Here is a 7,230-nt window from a genome sequence, read left to right on the forward strand (position 1 = left end):
GGACTCAAGAAATAAAATGGGATGTAAAATTTCTATTTCAAATGGTTTCAAGACCTCCTCAACTACCACCAAGATAGCACTGAGAAGGGCATTCTGCTGTTGCCTTCCCCAACCAAGAGGACTTTCTTAAATGGAGTGACAGAATTGCCATCCTCTCTAGTAACTAGAAGGATCTAGCACACACATGTACAATTATTTTCAAGCCAATGGGGATGCTGTTGTGACAGTAGTCACTCTAGTCAGAGTAATCAGCATGGTCCTCCCAGCCTACAGCAGAAGCAAGAATTACAAATTGAAAACAGAACCACTACCATGTCAGGTAAACTTAAAGAGATACTCACTGTGAGGCTGGAGAGATGGCTCAGTGGTTGGGAGCACTGACTGCTCTTCCCAGGTTCAATTCCAGCACTTACACGGCAGCTCACAACTGTCTGTAACTCCAGTTCCGGGGATCCAACACCCTCACAGATGTACATGCAGGCAAAACACTCTGAAAAGTGCACACAAAATAAAAATAAGTTATTTTAAAAAGACATTCACTGTGATTGAAACTATAGGACTATTATTCTTTTTTCTTTTTAATTTATTTATTAAAAATTTCCACCTCCTTCCCTCCTCCTATTTCCCTCCCCCTTCCCCATCTCCCACCCCTCTCCCTCTCCAGTCCTAAGAAAAGTCAGGGTACCCTGCCCTGTGGGAAGTCTAAGGCCCTCCCCGCTCCATCCAGGTCTAGGAAGGTGAGCATCCAAACACACTAGGCTCCCAAAGAGCCAGTACATGCAGTAGGATCACAACCTAGTGCCATTGTCATTGACTTCTCAGTCAGCCCCCGTTGTCAGCCACATTCAGAGAGTCCGGTTTGATCACATGCTTGTTCAGTCTCAGTATTCTATGAGGCAATTTCTCTGTTGGGATAGTTTCGTCTGTCTACTAAAAGCCCCCACTGTGGAAAAACACAGTTTACTTAAGGAACTATATGGCCATATTTTAGTATCAGCTCACAGGCTCCAAAATAATTCACTACCCATCTAGACCATTAGTCTCTCCCTTTAGTGTCCCTAAGATCAATAATTTATTGCAAGAAAGAAGTAAAATGCTTTATTGTTTCATCTAACTCCTTGTGGACTTCTAGTTAGCTGGTTTGACACATGTGAAAGGGTTCTTTCCCATGCTTTAGAAAGAGTCAAGACATTCCAGTGTTTAAAAGGATAGAAGGAAATATCTTCTTAAAAATATTTTCTGTAAGTATTTCATGTATGGATTTCTTCTGTCAATATTTGGATTTACAAGATTAGTGGAAAAATGGGTTCAGCCACTTCTACCAGAGGGCAAATCTTCCACCTGTAAAAGGCCTAATGTCACCGAATCCTGCAGTGGAAATCTGATCTTGACTCTGAACTTGTCTTTATTAAAGTATGGATAGGGTCCAGGAACAGCAGCAGTGATACCATGATCATGAGGATGGTTTCCCCAGGGGAAGGCTTATTCATTGCACTCCAGTTGTGTTGAATGAACTCTGTGATGTCCCCAAATGTGGGAAAGTCAACTTCATAATTTCTGGTAGTGGAGAACTGTTTGCTTTCTCCCCTACTAAATATATTTATAAAGAAAAAAAAAGAAGGGTCCAGGAAGTATATTAAGGCAGAGCAGTTTTTACTTACTAGGGTCAACAGTTTTCACCCAGTACTATGGGTTACATTGAAAACAAATTTCTATTTCTCTGCCTGAATTTTGACCTCATTTTCTAGGTTTTAGAACTCCTTGGAATTTCTTTATATCCCATTTTCTACCATTCAAACTGAATTTATTTTCTCCTTTCTCTGGAGAACTGATTCTTAAGGAAAAAGATAAACAAGGTTTCTATTAAGCCCCAAAGAACTACTCAGGTATGCAGGGCTGTTTGTACACTGACAGAGCTGCCTGGAGTTACAGGATAAAACAAATATTATTATGGTCCCAATATCAATATTAAGGACCCAATATAAGGTCCCTTCTCCAAAGGGAAATAAATTATATGTTAGAATGTCATGTTCTTAGGTAGCACTCATATTAACATCTAATATTAATGAATGCTATTATGTCTGTGCCAGTCTGTCATGTATGGCAGCCACTAACCACATGATTGCCAAGCATATGAAATATGTCTACTTTAAATTGAAATATGTAAGTATAAAACATGAATGTCCTAAAATTTTTGTACTAAAACAAAGTAAAAAAATATTAACAATGATTACCTTTACATTGGATGACATGATGAAGTCAAATATTTGACGTTTACTTGTCTAAATAATAGGGATTAATAAAATTAATTTGTCTTCATTTAACAAAATTAATTTTACCTCTTCCAAATTACTATTTATTGTGACTACTTGGGCATTTAGAATTGGCCACTTGGCTTCTTTCTGTGGTCTGTGTTAGAGTACACAGAGCTACTTCAAACATGTGGCCTGGTGAATAATGTCCTGTTTTTATTTTTTTCTTTTAAAAAATTTATTCTTCTCTCATATATTACATTCTAATGGCAGATCCCTCTTCTCCTCCCAAACCCTCCTCCCCTTTTCCTTAGATCCACTCCTCCTCTGTTTACCTTCAGAAAAGAGCAGGCTTTTATTATTATTATTATTTGGGGAAGAGAATTTAATGAATGAGTACAAGATGTTTTGATCAAATATACCCCCCACTCCCTCTCTCCACTTCTCCCTCTCCATGATATAATATTGACCAGCATGATCTTGTACAGACCTTGTGCATGCAGTCACAGCAACTGTGAGTTCTTATATGAAGCCCTATCATTTTATAATCTTTCTGCTACTACTTCTGCAATGATTTCTGAGTCACTGGAGAAAGGAATATGACAAGATGTCCCATTTAGAGCTGAGTACTCCACAGTCCCTTATTCTCAACACTGATTGAATGTGAATTTCTGTGTTAATTGCCATCTACTGGGGGAAAAATTTCCAAGGACTGTTGAGAGATGCACTAATGTATGGGTATAAGGATGTGTTTAAAGGGAAGTTTGATACCATTTAGCAAAACAATGGTAGTAGGTTCTCCCTTAGGGCCAATGACCTCTTCTTCAGCCATAGGTTCTTGACTAGATTTACAATACAGGGCATGAGCTCCATCCTGTGGAGTAGGTCTTAAATGCAATCAGAAAGTGCTCATATTTGGTTTCTAGCCATAAATAAAGGACATTGAGCTTATAATTCATGTTCCTAGAGAAGCTAAATAAGAAGGTGAATCCAAAGACAAACACATAGGCATCCTCATGAATATTAACCTTCATCAGGCGATGAAAGGAGACAGAGACAGAGACCCACATGGGAGCACCGGACAGAAATCTCAAGGTCCAAAGCAGGAGCAGAAGGAGATGGAGCACGAGCAAGGAACTCAGGACCACGAGGTGTGCACCCACACACTAAGACAATGGGGATGTTCTATTGGGATCTCACCAAGGCCAGCTGGCCTAGGTCTGAAAAAGCATGGGATAAATCCGGACTAGCTGAACATAGCGGACAATGAGGAATACTGAGAATTCAAGAACAATTGCAGTGGGTTTTTGATCCTACTGCATGTACTGGCTTTGTGGGAGCCTAGGCAGTTTGGATGCTCACCTTAGGAGACCTGGATAGAGGTGGGCAGTCCTTGGGCTTCCCACAGGTCAGGGAACCCTGATTGCTCTTCGAGCAGATGAGGGAGGGGGACTTGATCGGGGGAGGGGGAGGGAAATGGGAAGCGGTTGCGGGGACGAGGCAGAAATCCTTAATAAATAAATAAATTTAAAAAAAAAGAAAGTGCTCTTAGTGACCTCTATCACATTTATACCACTATTACACTTGGCCTTTTTAGATCCATTTCTTGGATATTGTGGATAGTGCTTGAACATGAGAATGCAGAGATCTCTTTGAAGTACTGATTTTAGTTCTTTGGTTATATACCCAGTAGTGGAATTGCTAGATTATATGGTAGTTTTATTTTTTTATTATTTTTTAAATTTGGAAACTTTTATATCGTTTTCCGTAGCGGTTGAGCTAATTTACATTACCATAGTGTATGAGGGTTACCCTTTCTCCATACCCTAGCCAACGCTTAATATCTTTTTAAAAATGCATTAGTCATTCTTATTGAAGTAATGATTCCTTGTGGTTTTGATATGCATTTTCCTGAATATTAATGATCCTGAGTATTTTCTCATGTACCTGTTGTTCATTTTATGCCTTTTGAGAATTATCTGTTTTGATCTATGCCCATTTGACATTGGGTTCTCTAACTGCTCTTAAGTTTTTAGGATCTCATATATTTTGGATATCAAAGTGTTGTCAGATATAGTAGGTCTTATTCTGTAGGTTGTCTCTGCACTGTATTGAATGTTTCCTTTGTTGTACTAAAGCTTTTACACTTGGTGTAATTCTACTTATATACTTCTGCTTTCATTGTATGTATTTTGTAGGGACTCTTGTCTGAAAAATCTTGCCAATTTCAATATTGTGAAGCATTTCCCTTATATGCTTTATTCTAGTAGTTTGATAAAGTCAAGTCTTATATTAAGGCCCCAAAATTCATATGCGTGTGGATATACAGTTTTTCTAACTCCATTTGTTAAAGAGGCTGTTTCTTTTTCACAGTGTATTTTGGCACTTTTGGTCAGAAGTCAATTAGTGATAGATGAATGAGTTAACTTCTAGACTCTCTGTTCTTTCCCAGTGTGCTGTGTGTATGTGTTTATTTCAATAAAATGCGGATTTGACTACTATAGCTTTATAATATCTCTTAAAGTCAGGTAGCATATATCTCCTGCTTTGTTCTTTTTTTTGTTTTTTAAACTTTTAATGATGTAAACAAAAACATACCTAAAAGCGAAGCTTCTGGAAAAACCATTTGTTCTTCCCTGTCTTGTATCGTTCCTCAAATTTGACCTTGGCTTCCCACCTTGCCTTGTGTTTCAGGGCTCGGTCACTAAAGACATCCTTGTTGACAACAGTTTTGTCCAGGGGGATGTCCACAGAGTACCTTGTGGGCATCAGGGGGTTGTAGTTATAAACCTTCACAAAGGACTTGATCTTGGATCTCTTGGCGACTTTCTTCTTGCCCATGGCTGCCGTCACTTTTCGGGGTTAGTGGTCAATTCCAGCCACCAGGGCATGGCTGTAAGGGCGGTCTGAGGTGCCATCATCAATGTTCTTCACGATGACGGATTTGCGTCCGGAGTAGAGTCCAGCCAGGACGAGCACCAGTTTCCCGGGTTTCATGAACTTGCCCATTTCGACAGCCAGCAGCCAGTTCCCAGCAGAAAGGAAAGGAGGCCACTTCTGCTTTGTTCTTGTTGCTCAGAATGCCTTTGACTATTGAGAGTTCTTATGGTTTCATTAAGTTTTAGAAGATTTTTTACTACTACTTCTTCTGTGAAGAAAGCCATTGTAATTTTGAGAGAAATTATGTTCAAACTATAAGTGTTTTTGTAAGGGACTTTTAAATAATATTAATTCTTCTAATCCATAAATAAGCTTTCTGATCCTTTGGCATTCTCAAGTGCTTCTCGGATAAACCCCAGTACCACATATATTTGCTTAGTATTGTCCCCCAAAGTACCAGTAAGCATTATTTATTCCTCTTTTTTCTTCTCAAATTATATTTTCAAATGGCTTATATTCTATACTACTTACATTTTCTGTCTATTATACCTAGATCTTATATCATACTTTAAATTTTCCTAAATGTATTTTTCATCTTAATAACTTCTATTGGACTTTTAAATTGCTTCTATATTTTTTGTTTCTTTTTTTTTTTACAAATGACACATTTCTCTGTTTTCTTCAAGCTTACTGAGTTAGTTTCCTTAAAACAACTGTTTTAATTTCTCTGAGACCTTTAAGAATCATTGTGGATTAGCCCCAAGATTCTGTGGCCACAAAAGCTATAAGCTGTGCCAATCTCTGAGACCACTGCTCAACAAGACCAGCACAGCAATGGGTTAGGAACAAAAGCTATGCTTCAAAGAGTTGCTAATTACTTAGAGTCATAACTCATGACTGTTGGAACCAGCCACAGGCGATGGAATGAAAGTCCAATAGACATAGGCTGCATATGTTCCCTTTGCATATAGTGGTATATTATTTGTGTTTTAATAAATAAATCTTGCCTGAGGATCACAGGGCAAAGCGGCCACACTAGTCAGATATACAGGCCAGGAAGTGGTGGCACACACCTTTAATCCCAGGACTCTGGAGACAGAGGCAGATGGTTCTCTGTGAGTTCAAGGCCACCCTGGGCTACACAAGATTGAATCTGTCTAAAAGAGAAAGAGAGCCCCCTCAAAGGTGATCTCAGCACTGGGATCACATGTCTTTAATCCCAGCACTAGGGAGGTGGAGACAGGAGCCATATGACTAGGCAGAGATGTAGGAGGAGGATGCTTGTTTGTTCCCAGCTGCTTAGCCCCGAAATAATCACACAGAAACTGTATTATTTAAATTACTGTTTGGCCCATTATCTCTAGCTTCTTATTGGCTAACTCTTACATATTAATTTAACCCATTTCTATTTCTATTAATCTGTGTATCGCCACACGGCTGTGGCTTACTGGCTAAAGTTCCCAGCGTCTGTCTCTGATGGGCTACATGGCTTCTCTCTGACTACACCCTTCTTTCTCCCAGCATTCAGTCCAGTTTTCTCTGCCTAGCTCTGTTCCCCTATAGTTCTGTTATAGGCCCAAAGCAGTTCCTTTATTAACCAATGACATTCACAGCATACAGAGGGAAATCCCACATCACAGAGAGAAAATAAAGGGGAAGGGACATGAACTCAATGGAGTGCAAGTTTGAGGATTTGTGGAGACAGGATCTTGCCCACTTCAGTCTGAATATTTGGTAGAGGTAAAAGATCTCTCTAGTGGTTGGCTGCTTTGCTTTGCTGATCTTCAAATTGAACCCCAATCTGTCTCTGGATTTTTATTATTTCCCTACATTAGCACAGGAACTGCACCAGAGTTCTAACCTCAGGCAGAACTGTGAATGGGGGATATAAGACCTGCCCATGTTTGGCTTGAGCAGCTGAGCCAGTTCCAGGGCAAAGATCTGTATGCTTTATTACTCGGTGCTACTCCTCAGTGAGTGAAACCTTGCAGTATACTGTTGCCTAAACTTAATATATTGTTGCTAAAGGCAGAACCCTGGTCACCTTGGCTTGTACTTTGTATTAAGATGGATTGCAGCTGAATTTCATGAGTTGTGA

General features: G+C 39.4%; 2 pseudogenes; one reads left to right on the forward strand and one right to left on the reverse strand.

Annotated features, from left to right (window-relative positions):
- The first annotated feature begins 1,432 nt into the window (after positions 1–1,432).
- Positions 1,433–1,587, forward strand: LOC121442686 (annotated as a pseudogene).
- A 3,263-nt stretch (positions 1,588–4,850) lies between these two features.
- Positions 4,851–5,261, reverse strand: LOC121442671 (annotated as a pseudogene).
- Between the last annotated feature and the right edge of the window lie 1,969 nt (positions 5,262–7,230).

This window comes from Microtus oregoni, unplaced genomic scaffold (assembly GCF_018167655.1).
Source record: "Microtus oregoni isolate MIOR12 unplaced genomic scaffold, Mior012 000092F_ref0000046, whole genome shotgun sequence".
Classification (NCBI taxonomy): domain Eukaryota; kingdom Metazoa; phylum Chordata; class Mammalia; order Rodentia; family Cricetidae; genus Microtus; species Microtus oregoni.